Source organism: Ochotona curzoniae, unplaced genomic scaffold (genome assembly GCF_017591425.1).
Source record: "Ochotona curzoniae isolate NIBS_2020 unplaced genomic scaffold, NIBS_Ocur_1.0 contig_64, whole genome shotgun sequence".
NCBI lineage: Eukaryota > Metazoa > Chordata > Mammalia > Lagomorpha > Ochotonidae > Ochotona > Ochotona curzoniae.
Window position 1 is genome coordinate 34032965 of NW_024466502.1, and position 15871 is coordinate 34048835.

Sequence of the window (15871 nt, forward strand, 5' to 3'; positions counted from 1 at the left end):
CGCCCTGGGACTGGAAGTTGAGGACTTATAGTAATTGTCTTCTCCAATATAATACAGAGGGTTTGTTATTTATAGAGAGAAATGCCTTGGGGATCAAAGTTCCTTTTAGCAAAAATAAGATTTGACATGCTTGTGTTTGAAGCAAAGTTCCATTCACTCCAACATTCTGTCAAAGTCAGAGCAACTTGCTAGAATAGCCTTTTGTATCTACACTGTAAGTTTCTTCCAGGTGCACCATATTCTAGACCTACACTCTAATTGTTGGGAGGACTTCATTCAGGAGTGATGCAGGAGAGCTTGTTGCCAATGTGCTTTTCCAAATCCCCAGTGCATGAGAATACAGATTGGAAGAATACGATGTTGGACCTGTAGCCTTGTCTACATCTGGTGGCAAAGCATGATATCATACGCAGCTTCTTCATGAGAATAATTTCTACAGAAAAAAAAATCAGGAATGTTCATTACAGAAAAATAAAAATAAAACAAAAAAATCCAAAAACTTTCTATAGATATCAATATTTTTTGTACCAAAACTGTTTTTTTTTCCTTCCTTTTACTTGGTAGACAAAGATCCCAACCCTGGTTCACTCTATAAATACCTAAAACATGTGATGTTGGAGCCAGGAAATGGAATTGGATCCTAGTCTTTCATACAGGTGGCAAGGACCCAACTACTTGCCTCCCAGGATCTGTGCTCATGGGAAGCTGGAGTCCAAAGACAACCATCAAATCCATTCTAATTTTCCACAGTATGCTTTGGAGTGCATATACATATATATGTATTCTGCCTACATATGTGTTAACTAATTGTTCATTCCTTGAGTAAATTACACCTTTAATGTTTAATGTTTCCTATTCTGGCTGTGAAACAGGGTAGTGATGGTCTAATGACTGTCCATCCTAACTAGTTTCATTGCGCTATTGAGTTTTAAGATTTTACTTTAAAAATGAGTTTCCTCTGCCTGAACTTCAAGTTTTTGAAAACCACTGGTTAAAAAGAGAGAGAAACAGTTGTACATGTGCTACATGACAAAAGCTTGGCAAAGTCCCTGTTGCAATTTACGCTATGATACAAGCCAGTTGGTTTAAAGCTGAAAGAGATGTGAAAAAAGCTCTCAACATTAAATGGAAGATTGTTGTCCTGATATCATTCTTACTCAAGGACTATTGACTTTTTAAAAAATCAGGCTGTTTAAAAATGTTGTGCTAAGGATGAACCCATATTCTATGACAAATGGGCTGCGCAAGCTGTCTTCACTTGGCCCTTATCAAAGCTGTTCACATGGTGCCTGGATGGTTTGTTTTGATGGGCAGAATCTGAGTCCTGCACCCTTATCTAGCTTCATTATTATGGATATGAACACGGTTCCTGAGACTCACTACTTCCACAAAGGAAGATTTTTTTTTAATACAGCCTGATAAATTCCCCATTCAGTGAGTGCTAGAGAACGTTTTATTCTACCCTTCTATAGCTTCAAGACATCTGACCTGAGTTCCTGCAGGAAGTTGATTTTATAGGGAAAATATTTAGGTTACATTCTGTCAGTGTTATTTTTCTCCCTTCTCTTTCACCTTTTCCAAGCCAGATTTAAATGCTGTCCTTTTTTTCCCCTCCCTCATGCACTTCACACTCCAAGAAAGCTAAAATGAAAGACAAAGATGCAGAGAAACGATTGGGAGCTTTGCTAAAACATCTGGAAAATGTTTTAGCAAAATGTTTTGCAGGAATATCAAGCTCTCTTCATCACTCTGCTGGTTCAGATCAGGCCATTTCTTTAGGTGAAACAAAACAAATATACAAAAACAGACTAAGCTGATCTCTTAAAGCCCTACCAGAACCACAATTCTATGGATGTACCCCTTGTTTTCACTGTTGCTTTTTCTCTTCTTTTATGATTTAGAAGTTGAAAAGGATTTGACATGTAGGACTTGGGTCAGCAGACTCAAGCTCTTCAGTAAAACTGTATGATCACATTTCTTACAATAATCTGAGGAAGGACACTTTATTATCCCAACTTCGTGATTTCAGAAACAGAGGCTTAGAGAGGTTAAGTGACTTGTCCAAGATCACACAACTAAAATGTGGTAGAAAAATCCAAGCAAAAAGATTCCTAAATGTGTACTGTACAACCGTAGATTAAAATAAAACATTGACAGGAATGCAACACAGCAGCACCACAAGTGGAAGTAACAGAAGGTGGAGAGCAATCGCTTCTTTCCTGATGTGCACTGTCTAGTGTCTTGTTTTTTAGCGTTTGTCTGTGTACTAGATGACAGCTCTTTGTTTTCATAGGTAATACAAAGGCTTCTGGACCTCTAAATTGTCATTATGTACCTTATGTCATAGTTTGTAAAAGATAGAGTCTACGTAAATCAAGCATTGAGTAATCTAATAAGCATCTGTATGTCATTATTTCATAGCTGAGATGAAAGAGAAAAGAGACAAATGACTAGGATAGGACTTTTATTCGGAAGCTGAGAAAGAAAGGACTTATGGGGAAGAACAAAGTAGTAATAGGAGGAAAACATAAATGATGAGAAAGGAACAGCAGTTGGACCAACAAGTTGACTCCTGTCAGCCTCCAAGAATTGATGTATTAGGACCAACTTGGCTCTTTTTTTTTTTTTCTCTTCCCTGTATTTCCTTCTTCCCTTTCTTTCTTGGTGGTTTGGATACCATCTCTTCTGATTTTTAGGATCCTAAACATGCTTAGGGCATACTTAGGGCATCTCAGTTTTTGGACATTATTTACAAATATATTTAGAAAACACAAGAAAAGAGGGACCAGTGCTGTGACATGACCAGATAAACCTCAGCCTATGGTGCCGATTCATGGTGTCACTTCAAGTCCTGATTCAAGTCCTGATTCAAGTCCTAGCTGCTTCAGTTGTGGTCCTCTCCTTCCTTGTGACCTGAGCAAGTGGTGGAGGATCACCTTGGTGCTTGATTCTCAGCACCCATGTTGAGGGGTGGGGATTCAGGTAGAGGAGTCTCCCGGCTCCTGGCTTTGGGTTGACCCAGTTCCAGCCAATCCATCTGGGGAGAAAACAAAGCAGGTACAAGATCTCTCTCTTTGTTTTGCCTTCTTTCTGTAACTATGTCCTTCAAATTAAAAAAAAAAAAACATTTTTTAAATAATAATAAGAAAAGGCAGAAAAATTACCCTTTGTTCACAAAGCCAGACTTGCAGGAAAAGTAGAGCCACTTCTAGATGCTAGCAAGCATTATGTCTCATTACTGCCCCTCTTTGTTATGTGGTCCCTAAGCATCTCTGTCTCTGTTTCTGTTTCTCTTGGCATCATCCAGGCTCCATCCCCTCCTTTGATCCCCTGTCTTCATCTTGTGGACTGTGAATGCCACATGGCTTTGTCTTCCTTCTGTGCTGATCATGGCTTTTGCTGAAACATCAAGAGAGTTCCTTGTTCAGTGGTGCACTCAAAGAACATTCAGCTTCCATCATGTACCTTGCCTATGTATTCCCTGGAAGCCTTTTAGAAGCTATGACCATTTCTCAAGAAATTCTCTTCACTGGCCCCCACCTTTACCCCAAAATGAATGTGGACTCCTTAGTCACAGTGCCCATGATGTCACTCCTCTTCCAGCCACCTTCCCTGGCAATGAGAAATTTCTGTTGCTCTTGTTTCACTATTTCATTTGAAAAGACAAGCCAGCAAAAGCCTGAAAGAACTTTTAGAATATCTCTCCCATTTTATACCTGAAAACAATATTTGAATGTTTTAGAATATAAATTTCATTTCCTTCATCTCTACTATCATATGCTAAATGAGAATGCTTTTGGATCTAGTGCTACTGAATGTCAAAAACACAACAATACAAAAACTACAACAAGGTGTCCACTATAGCACAAGTAACTAATGCACCTCCATCTTAGAAACAGCGCTTTAACTTGTATAACTTGGTTGTCTGTGCTCCTTGCCTATTCACATCATGTCATGCTTTGATTCAACACAGGCAGAAGTAGGCTTTCTAAAATTAGTTTCCTGGGCCCGGCGGCACGGCCTAGCGGCTAAAGTCCTTGCCTTGAACACGCTGGGATCCCATACAGGCACCGGTTCTAATCCCAGCAGCTCCACTTCCCATCCAACTCCCTGCTTGTGGCCTGGGAAAGCAGTCAAGGACGGCCCAAAGCCTTAGGACCCTGCACCCATATGGGAGACCCGGAAGAGGTTCCTGGCTTCTGGCTCCTGGCTTCGGATCAGAGCAGCACTGGCTGTTGCGCTCACTTAGGGAGTGAATCATCAGACGTAAGATCTTCCTCTCTGTCTCTCCTCCTATCTGTATATCTGACTTTGTAATGAAAATAAAATAAATCTTTAAAAAAATAAAATAAAATTAGTTTCTACTCAAATATCTAGTAATCAGCATTATCTTATAATTTTAATATTTCACTGTCAATTGGTTGAGATCATTTGACTCCTCTCTTGCTCTATCTACTCCTAGTGTTGTCTCTCCTGGGCCCCATTGACTCCTCCCATGTTGTACACATAGTAGTTAGAGCAAGGATCTTTTTTCTCAAACTGAGCCTACCCTGACAATTCACCCATCGCACCAATCAGCTTGATCAGATATTCCCCTTTAGGGGGAATGGGAATTCTTGTCAATAAAGTCGGTTGCTTCTTTGGAATGGTTTGTGCTTGCTGCCTATGGCCAGCATTACAGCAGTGCTCCACCTCAGGAGTTAAGAAACCAGAATTTAGGAAAAGGTGAAGAGGCACAGAGAGGAGAATCAGAAAGGGAACACTTCCTCGGAAGGCAACGGCTGCCTCATTCCTGGGCCTGTTCTACCCAGAGTCAGACCAGGTTCCTCCATTAGTGTTGTATGAAGCATTCCACTACCTGATAATACCCACCTGCTTTTTTTTTTTCTTTAGCTTGGATTAGTTAGGCTATTTACTTGTCATCTAAAACCATGACTCATACGTCTCCCTACCAAACCTGTGTTCTTTTTCATGATCACTATCAGTTAACTTCGTTGGGCTCCCCATCTGATTACATGCTTGTGAAGGACAACAACTACACTTTACTTGCTCACTATTGCATTCTCTACTTTCAGTTTGGTTCTTGGGCCCTAAACATATATTAGAGATATATATAGATCTCAAAGGTTATATATGTGTGTGTATATTCAAAAACTGTAGAGTTATTGACACCAGCCGAGTCCCAGGCATTATTGTATGCACTAAGATTATGAAGATGAAAGCCATAATCCTTTATCTCACATTGTCTGAAATCTAGATCACTCCCAAATCAATCTAGCTTTATTTCTATTTTAATCATCCATCGCACTTAATGTGTGATCTCTTTCAAGGGATAGTGCTCCATCAAATGACAAAATCTCAAGACAAGGATAAAACCAACCTTAGGGACAACTAGAACCGTGGACAAATATGGTCGAGATTTTTCTTTCTTCCTTGTTTCTGTCAATAGATTGAACTCCCCCTATCTGACTCATTTCTTCTTGGGTGTGGAACAATAGCCGCTGGCAGTGTTCAAGTTCACTTATAATGTTGCAACATTTGGGAATGCATGAGGTGCCAGGTTCCTATATGAGAAGTCTTAGGGAAGCCCTCCAATGTGTTCAAATTATGTTAAATGTGCTTCTTAGGGTCAGATACTACAGAGCAACAACAATAGAAATATTTGAACTCAGGTTCCTTTACACCCAACAGGATCTGTAGAGCAATAGCAGCCTCCAATGTCTGTCATACGGATGGAGCATAGCCTGAATGGGATGGTTGCTCTTTAGGCAAACAAAACTTAAGTCACTTTACTAGGTCTGTACTCTTTCTCTCCTCATCCTTAGCCTCACATCCATCATACTCTTTCTGATACTTTATTTAACAAATATTTATTAAGCCATCATTAGTGCAAGGCATCCTGTTGGGTTTTAGACTCTTATATAAAGTAAATAAAATTTATTTACACATATATATTTATTATTTTCCTAATTTTATTATTGGAAAGGCAAATTTACAGAAAGAATGAGAGACAGAGATCTTCCATCTGCTGCTATATTGCCAAAATAGCCAGAGCTGAGCCAATCTGAATCCAGGAGGCAGAAGTTTCTTTCTGGATCTCACAAGGACCTTGGACCATCCTCTGCTTCTTCCCAGGTTATAATCAGGGAGCTCAATTGGAAGTGGAGCAGTCAGGACTAGAACTGGCCCTCATGATATTCCTGAGCTGCAGGCAGAGGATTAGCTTGATAACCCACTGTGGAAGCCTCTCAAAATAGCTTTTTTTTAAAAAAAAAAAAAAGGAAAGCACACCTCTTCTCATATTCCCTCTAGCAGTAACCTGGTCTTCCTGCATTTGTTTTCCAGAGTTAAAGCACAATGACACCTCCAAGTGTGGACTTATTTGGATCGTCCCAGGGCACATGAATAAGGTGATTTCATTTTTTATTCCTGTCTTTGTCATCCTTAATCTGCCAGGCAGTCCTGAATCTATAGCATCAAGCATGTTTGTTCTACTTCTTTATCCTTTTATCTTGGTTCCATTAACTCACATCCAAAGATGTCAAGAGAATAAATAGCCCAATAAAACAAAAGAATATACTTCCTGATTTAAAAAGAACAAAACATACAAGAAATACATAAATCATATGATGTGACAATAGTCCAGAAGATTGCATGGGAGGATCTTTGTATTTCCTGTAACAGGAAAGAAAAATGGGATTTCCATCCCTTGCATCAGCTCTTGACAGCTGAAGTTATTGTATATTGTACAACAAAAAAAAGGGATGGGAATCGGAACTAATTTTGCTCTCCCCTCAAAACAAAAGCACGGTTCCATGGAGAATGATGGCAGATTCCTCCGGTGATTGTCATAATCTGAGACAATTCAAATGTGAGTCTAATTTATGTGTTGTCTTAGAACTTCTGATTCAGGAACATTTCCTCTTATTAAAGCCTGGTTGCTTGCTACATGGGCTTGGCACACCAACTTCCTGCCACTTACTGACACACAGATGTAATGGAGACTCATACCTCAATGAAGGTATGATAAGCAGAAGGCACTTGTCCAATGAACACCTGGCATACAGGTTTCTGAGAAGGCAAATAAAGATAAATGTGTTAGCCTGACCCAAATGTTCTCTGGATCTCAAATTAATCTAACGTTATCTGACATTTTGCACTCTCTCTATCTAAGCCAAAAAGACGACTCGTTGACCAGGATATCATCACTCTTTTTCAAGAAGTAATTGTTATTTGGCTTCCTGAACCTTCCAGGCGGCTTCAGTGGAGCACATTGGGGCCTCCATATGCAGCATTCACACTCCAGCAGTGTTTGATTTGAAATCATTTTAAATCAAATATTTGGTTTCTGGAATTCATGCTAATGTAAACCCAAGCATAACATCAAAATAAAGTTATTTTTTAGGTTTTTGATTTTGAAACAAATTGTGTTACCATTTTAAGATGCACTTTAAAGATCTCTTCATTTAAACCCATATTGGCTTTACAGCTGAGGGAACTCCAGGCACCAAGGAGTCATTTCCCCAAGGCCACCCACACCTAAAGGAGAGCATGCTAACTTGCACTAGAACACAGTTGTGTTTTGCCTCAGTTGTAGAGAAAGTGAAACTATAACTGCTATAAATGCATACTATAAAATGCCTACTCTTTTCCTTCACCCATTTTTTAGTTGGGTTGTTTGTTTCTGCTGTTGTGGAATTACCAAAGCTCTGCAAATCCTGGGTATTGATCTCTTATCTGTGGTGTTGTGTGTAAAGATTTTCTCCCATTCCTGTTGCTTGCTTCTTCACTTTGTTGATCATTTCCTTTGCTGTACAGAAGTTTCTTGCTTCGTGTATTCCCATTTGTTTATTTTGGCTTTGACTGCCCATGCTTTTGGTAAATTTTCTAAGTCTTTACCGGTGCCTATACCTTGTAGGGTGCTTTGCTTGCTATATTTTCTATTAATAGTTTGTTAGTTTCTGGGTGCAGAAACTAACAAACTGTTGATCCGTTTAGAGCTGATTTTTGTATAAGAAGGCAAATGAATGTCTTGTTTCTTATCTCTGCAGACTGCCATACAATTGTCCCAACAGCATTTATTGAAGAGACAAAACTCTTTCCCTGTATTATTTTAGTTCTCTTTCCCAAAATTAGTTGTCTGTACATGTATGGACTCACTTCTGGGATTTCTATTCTGTTCCATTGATCTTCTTCTCTGTTTCTCTACCAGTACCAGACTGTTTTGATGACAAATGCTCTGTAATATGTCTTGAGGTGTGGAATTGTGAATCCTCCAGTTCTATTTTTATTCCTCAAAATAGCTTTGATTATTCACGGTCTCTGGTATTTCCAGAAGAATTTTTGAATCATCTTTTTTTACTTCTGAGAAAAATGTTAAGGATATTTTGATTGGGATCATTTTGAATCTGCATATTACTTTTGGTAACATGGACTTATTGATGACGTTGATTCTACTTCTCCAGGAACATGGTAAATTTACCCATCTTTTAATGTCTTCTATTTTTTTTTTAATGAGTTGTGATTTTCATCATAGAGTTCTTAAACATCTTTATTTAGTTCTACTCCAAGGTATATAAGGGTCTTCTCCATTATTTTAAAGGGGACTTTACTTACAAATTCCTTCTCAGTCATAGAATTATTCAAAAGAACAGATTCAAATGGATAATAGACATATCAAAAAATGCTCAGGCTTCCTAGCCATTAGGGAAATATGAATAAAAACCACATTGAGACCCCACCTAACTCTAATAAGATATGCCTATATTCAGAAATCTACTAAGAACATATACTGGCATAAATGTGGGGAAACAGTTCTGTATTCCACTGTTGGTAGGAATACAAGTTATTGTAGCCATTGTGGAATTCAATATGGAAAGTGCTAAGACAGCTGACAATTGATTTACCATATGATCCAACTATCCCACTCCAGGGAATATGTCCACAGAAAAGTGAAATAGGTATATGAAAAAAAGTGACCTGCAACCTTGTAATTATAACAGCACGATCCAGAATATCAAAGATGGAAACAACACAGAAGCCTGTTAAACAGGAATGGATATAGAAACAGTGTTACGTCTATTCCATGGAATACTACTCTGCCATTATAAAGAATGATTTCTGCCATTTGTAACAGGATGGTCCCAAATAGAGACTATTATGCTCAGTGAAATAAGCCAATTTCAAAAGGACAAATACTATATCTCCTTGCTGATATAAGGCAACTTTCATACAGAATGCAAAACAAATAGGTATATATGTGTATGCATATATTCTCATAGATAAACTGTATGATGGAGACTAGTTTATTGGGGAGTGAAAATACATTGCAGTATGCATCTCTACTCACAAGTAAAAGGAGGACTCCCAATGAAACTATTGAATATACCATGACAATATGGTACTAGATTTTCTACCATTGGCAATACCTACAATGCCACAATATATTTAAATAACAGGATGTTGGACTTGACCATTGCTGAAGGACCATACTATTGTAATAATAAGGGGGAAAATGGTGGTAGGAGTGAGAATGGGGAGGAAGGGGAATTGGAGAGGGGGATCTTTATATCTATAAATTCGTATCATGGAAAATCGTGATAATAATGAAAAATGCAAAAAATAACCCCACATTCTATACATTTTAGTATGTTTAATGTGTCAAACAAAGAAACTTCCTGTCAGGAAAAACCAGATTAGCCAGCGGCCAGCAAATTTACCTGCTAGCTTCAATAAATTCACAAATTAGTAATTACTTTATCTTCCTGGGAAATAGAGATTCAGTGTAGCAAGCTTTGAGAGCAAGAGTAACACAGAGGAATAGAGAAACAGAGGTCAACAGCTATAGATGCAGAAAATACCTGCTCCAATCTCCTGCATTAGAAAACAGTAGGCTTACACTATTATTACTGCTATTAGCATCAGTCTTGCTGGCATTAATCCCACCTGAACTTTCATGTCTCCCCAGAGCAAGCTCTGCGAAGCAGTTTACAGGACTTGAGAATCTATTTTTCTAGCCAAAGCTTGTTTTGCTGTTTGGAAGCCAGAGGTTTACACACAGCCGCTTGCTCACTGCTAAGTCTGCAACGAAAGCTTCCTTTCATCTCACTAGATCCTACTCTGATCTGCCTCCTAAAACAAGCTAGAGTGCCTTGTAGCAGGTGGGAAGAGATCAGTGCATTCACGCTGTGCATACCTCACACCCGAGTCCTGGAGCTGCGTGCTGCTGTGTTCCCCACAAGCCGGCCCAGCCGTGCTTCCCTTGTCTGCCATTCAGCCCAGTGAGTCGCTGTCTCTCCTTCACAGCTCACCTGAATTCTCCAGGGATTTTTTTTTTCACAGCTTTTGAAAGCCTGTCCATTTTATTTAGTAACAATTCTCTCACTGAATGCATTTAATCTTCTATTGAAGTCAAGTGATTTTTTTTTTTATTTTGGAAAGGCAGATATACAGATAGGAATATCTTCTCAAGTGGCTGCAACGGTTGGAGCTGAGCCAATCTGAAGCCAGGAGCCAGGAGCTTCTTCTGGGTCTCCCATGCACGTGCAGGATCCCAAAGTTTTGGGCTGTCCTCGACTGCTTTCCCAGGCCACAAGCAGGGAGCAGGATGGGAAACAGGGCTGCTGGGATTAGAACTGGTGCCCATATGGGATCCTGGCATGCTCAAGGCAAGGACTTTAACTGCTATGTTATCACCCTGGGCCCGAATCAAGTGTCCTTTATTGTATGTGTGTGTGTGTGTGTGTGTGTGTGTGTGTTTAATTATTTAAAGATAGAGAGGGAGACACACAGAGTGTCAGTGAGGGAGAAAGGCAGAAAGAGAGAGAGAATGAATGAATCTTCCATTTGCTGCTTCACTCCCCAAATAACCACAGCAGCCAGAGCTGGGCCTGTGTGAAGTCAGAAGCCAGGAGCTGCTTCTGGGTCTTTCATATGTATAGCAGAGGCCCAAGCACTTGGGCTGTCCCAGGAACATCAACAGGGAGCTGAATTGGAAGTGGTGCAGCCAAAACACAAACCAGAGGCCTATGGAATCCTGGTGTCGAATCAGCAGCTTAACCGCAGCAATGGTCCTTTAAATGACCTTTTTTTTTTTTCTTTATCCTCTTAAGATACTTAATCATATTTATATTTATATTTACATTATATTTTACATTACAGTAGAATTTAAGTAGTGGGAAATTCACACTCCTGTGTTCTGCAGTCCAATGACAATGAAAAGAATCAATTCTGACTCACATATATCATGGACAAATCTCCCAGCAATAATATTGAACAAGAGGACATGAAAGAATACATACTGAGTAAATTCCGTATTTATTAACTTCAAAAGCAGCAAACCTAATCCATGATGATCCAGGTCAGAGAGTAATTGCCTTTGGCAGGGCTACGACTGTGTGAGGTCAGGAGGAGAATGCTGGTGGTGTCAAAATGTTCTGTTTTGATCTAAATAGTGGCAAAGTAAACTTGTATAAACATCCACCCAATTCTAAACTTCAGCTCTGTGTATACACAGACTTTAATTTTCTGAAAGTGAAAATGTTATATGTGTACTTAAAAGAATATTTTAATGATCCAGTGGTGTACTTCAGACTTTGATGCATATAAGGAACATTTCTTGGGGACACTGTTTCGGTTTATAAATTTTATTTTCAATTTCTTCTGACCATTTGTAGATGGAGGAGGTTCTTAGCTCCCCATGAAGGGGGTAGCTTTGGGTAATCTTCCATGCAGATCCCCAAGCACCTCTGCCTAAGCTGGCAAGATCATTCAATGTTCCTTTGATCTCCTGGTGTCTTCTGGTCACAACCAGCTTCAGACATTTGGGGTACCCACACACCTTTTTGCATATGCTGCATGCAGCGTTAAAAGCACCCAAATCATCTTTCAAATATTTTTTAAAAACATCTCAGATATAATGGCATCATAATGTCCAGGAATACTGCGATAGACACATAATTGTTGCAAAAATACTATAAGAAACACAGGAGAGAGACCCCAGTGATCACCCAATGGCAAACCTGTCTTACTTGAGTTTTACCTTGACTGTCTTCTTCTCTTCTACAGTCTAGGCAGTGGCCATGGCCACCCCCAGTGGGGGTGGGATTGATGAACTTGAGATCAGTCTTCTCCAGGACCTGCAATTTGTTCTGCACCAGCAGAGACTTGCTGTTCTTGGTTCCCACCGTACCACCCTTCAGCATGACAAAGCCATTGGTCACGTCACTGTGGTGGACAAAGCTAACAGAGGGTTGATGTTCTTGTCAGACAGGTCATAGTTGGTGAAAGCCTTGTCCTTGATCAGGTAGCCCTGTCCAATATTGTAGATTGTGCTGATCTCTGAGCATTCATAGTAGCCTTGCTGCCCAGCCCATTCTACATCAGAGCCCTTCTGCGCAGGATACCAGGCCCTGATGCAGGCTATCTAGTGCGAACCTCGGTGTATCTGCTAGGGTAGTTTCTTGGTGTGCCAGTGGCTGCTGACCCCTTTTTAGCCCTTGCCCTTAGTCACAATGTTGTTTATCTCATACAGCTAGAACACTTGGTTCCTGGGGATCTGCTGCTCCAGCTGTTCCCAGGCTCAGTCCAAGTTCTGGGCCATGGTGCCCCTGCTCGCCTAAATCTCCATCAGGTACACCTTCTCCTGCTGCAGAGGCAGAGGTATATCTGTGTGCAGACGATGATGCAGATCTCCTGGCAGTACTTCTTCATGCTACTGCAGTCCTTTTCCAGCCGCTTCTTCCTCCCGTCATCCTGTCACTTCTTGCAGTACTTGGTGACTTCTTCGACTTAAGACCAGTTCTTGTAAAAGTGCCTCTTGTGATGTGTTCAGCAAAGATGATCTGGAAGGTATGTTGGCTGTAAGGGGTTTCCACATAGCCTGCAATATCCACCACCACCCTAGGCAATGGCTCCATGACAGTCACAGCTTCCACAACTTCCTTCTTGTTCACCTTGGAGCCTGGCTGGGGCACCTCCTGTGCTACGTGCTTCAAACCTGCCTTGCGACCCAGGAAAGCTGTCAGGTACACAGACATGGAAACTTCATCTTTGGAGAAGCTCTTCACCTGTGGCAGTGCCTGATGTTGTGTTTCCAGGGCAGGAAACCCAGGGAGTCGAGCCCCATCAGGTGCCAAGAACTTCCTTTGGGTATTTTGCTGCCAAATCTGCCAGTAGAGGCTTCTCATATATCTCTTAAAGATTTATTTTAGTTATTTGAAGGCGAGATCATCCATTCTGGGATTCACTCCCTAAATGGCTAAATGAGCCAAGCTGAAGCCATGAATCGGGAGCTTCCTCCCAGTCTCCTGAAATGGGTGCCAAAATTTGGGCCATTTTCCGCTGCTTTTCCATGCCATTAGCAGAAAACTGCATGAGAAGTAAAGCAGCCAGGACTTAAACCAGCACCTATATGGGTTGCTGATGCTGAGACAGCAGCTTAACTCACTGTGCCAGAGTACAGTACCTGGATCTGCTCTTGATCTGAGCTGCCTGCTAATACAGTGCTTGGGTCTCTGCCACCCACATGGGAGATGTTGATTCTCTTTCTGGTTCCCAGCTCAGCCTTGTGCAGCACTCACAATGCAGGTATTTTGAGGGTGAACCAATGAGTGTCAGCTTTCTATCTCTGTCTTTCTGAATCTGATAAATGAAAAGTAAATTTTAAAAAATTAAGGACAGAATATGTGTCCCCAAGTTTGTTTTTTTTTCAAGAATGTTACGACTAAGATGGTTTCTTAAATTTTCATGTGAATTTTACAATCAGCTTGTCGTTTTCTGACCCAAAAGTGTCAACTAGAAGTTTGATAGATATTGTGTTTTATCTGCAGACTAATTTGACATGCATTGCAGTCTTAACAATATTAAGTCTTCCATTCCATGAACCTCAGATATCTTTTCAATTATTTGGGGTCTTTAATATTTGATATATATATTTCCAGGTTTTCAATGTTTAAGTTTTACCCATATTTTATTCAATCTATCATTAAGAATTTCATGCTATCACAACAGTATTTGTCTTAACTGTATTTTTGAATTTTCTATTGACAGTTTGTATAAATACAACTGCTGTTTGTTTATTGATCTTATATCATACATGTTAATTAAATTCATTTGCAGGTTCCTGTAGTTTTCATTTTGGATTTTTTAGGTTTTTGGGTTTTTTTTTAAGATTTATTTATTTCTATTGTAACATTAGATATACAGAGATGAGGAGAGACACCGAGAAAGGTCTTCCATCTGTTGATTCACTCCTCAAGTGGCCACAAAGGCCAGAGTTGCACAGATCCAAAGCTAGGAGCCCAGATTCTCTTCCAGGTCTCCCATGCGGGTGCAGGATTCCTAGGCTTTGGGACATACTCAACTGCTTTACCAGGCTAAGCAGGGAGTTGGATGGGAACCAGGGCTGCTGGGATTAGAATCAGTTCCAATTTGGGATCCCAGCGCATGCAAGGAGAATACTTTTGTTGCTAGGCTACCGTGCTGGACTCGGGTTTATTTTATTATTTATTTATTTATTTATTTTTACATAGACTTTTTGCAAGTAGAAACCATTTACTTTTTAGTCCATATGATTTTTATTTCCCTTACTTTCCTACTGATTCTAACTAGTACCACTAGGAAGGCAACAGACAGAAGTAGGAGGAGCAGATATTCTTATCTTATTTTTGATTTTATTGAGGAAGCATCCAGTCTTTGACATTAAGTTTGATGTTAGCAAAGGGTTTTTGTAAATGGTCATTTCCCAATTGAGGCAATTTCTTTCTGCTTTAATACATTCATATTTTAACTGCTAATTAAATGAAAATTTCTCTCACAAAAGGGTGTTATATTTTTCAATAAATTTTCTGTGTCCATATAGGGATTTTTATACAGTTTCTCCCCTTCATTCAGCTATTATGATATATTTTCACTGAGCCAGTCTCTTTGTATTAAACAACTGAAACATCCATAGGATAAGATCTGCTTGGTCTTCGTGTGAAGTCCTTAGTATATTTCCAGGATTTGGTTCACTAGTATTTTGTTGAAGATTTTTGCATCTGTACTCATGAAGAGATCTGTAGTTTTCTTTACTTGTGATGTTTTGTCTGCATTTTGGGACCAGCATTGGAGAAAAAAGAAATTGGGAAGTATTCCTTCTTCATCTATCTTTTGTAAGCTTGTGAGTTTGTGAAAGATTGATGTAGATGCTTCTTAAGTATTAGGTAGATCTCACTAGAATATTATTTGTCTTACATATTTAAATGATAAAAGATATCAATGCCTCAATGTCACATTATATTCTGCTGATAACTAGCAAAGTTAAGTATTTTTTCGTATGTTTATATGATAATTTTCCTTGTTGATATGGATTATTTATCCATGTTCTTTGTTCATTTTTATATTGGGTCTCAGTGACTTATTAATTTTACTGAATTCTCAGATAATTGTATTTCAGCCTAGTGATTTTCCCCTAGCAGAAGAATTAATATGTTTTTAGAGATGGAAGAGGAAGTTAGATTTTAAAGACAGAGTTTCAATGTGGACACACAAAATTATTCCATATCTGGAATAGAAATGAGAAGTCATAAATCTAATATAAAATAAAGACATCTTCCTTGATACCCAGAACAATTTTTAAATTTTATTTTAACTTTATCAAGCTAGACAAATGTATCAGGCATAATCAGATCTATTGATTTTCTTTATCCTATCTATAGTTCTTGTTGATGACTCCAGTTAGTAGATCTGATTTACCAAGTGCCATGCTTACATACTCAGTTGACCATTTAATTTACCTTTATCTGACTTTTTCACCCCAAGAAGATAGCAAATCAGAATGAACAATGTAACAAATATGTACTTTGAAAATTAACTTCGTTCACCATGCTAA

General features: G+C 39.3%; 1 pseudogene; it reads right to left on the reverse strand.

Moving 5' to 3' along the window:
* Nucleotides 1–378: 378 nt before the first annotated feature.
* On the reverse strand, nucleotides 379–13187 carry LOC121163782 (annotated as a pseudogene).
* Between the last annotated feature and the right edge of the window lie 2684 nt (nucleotides 13188–15871).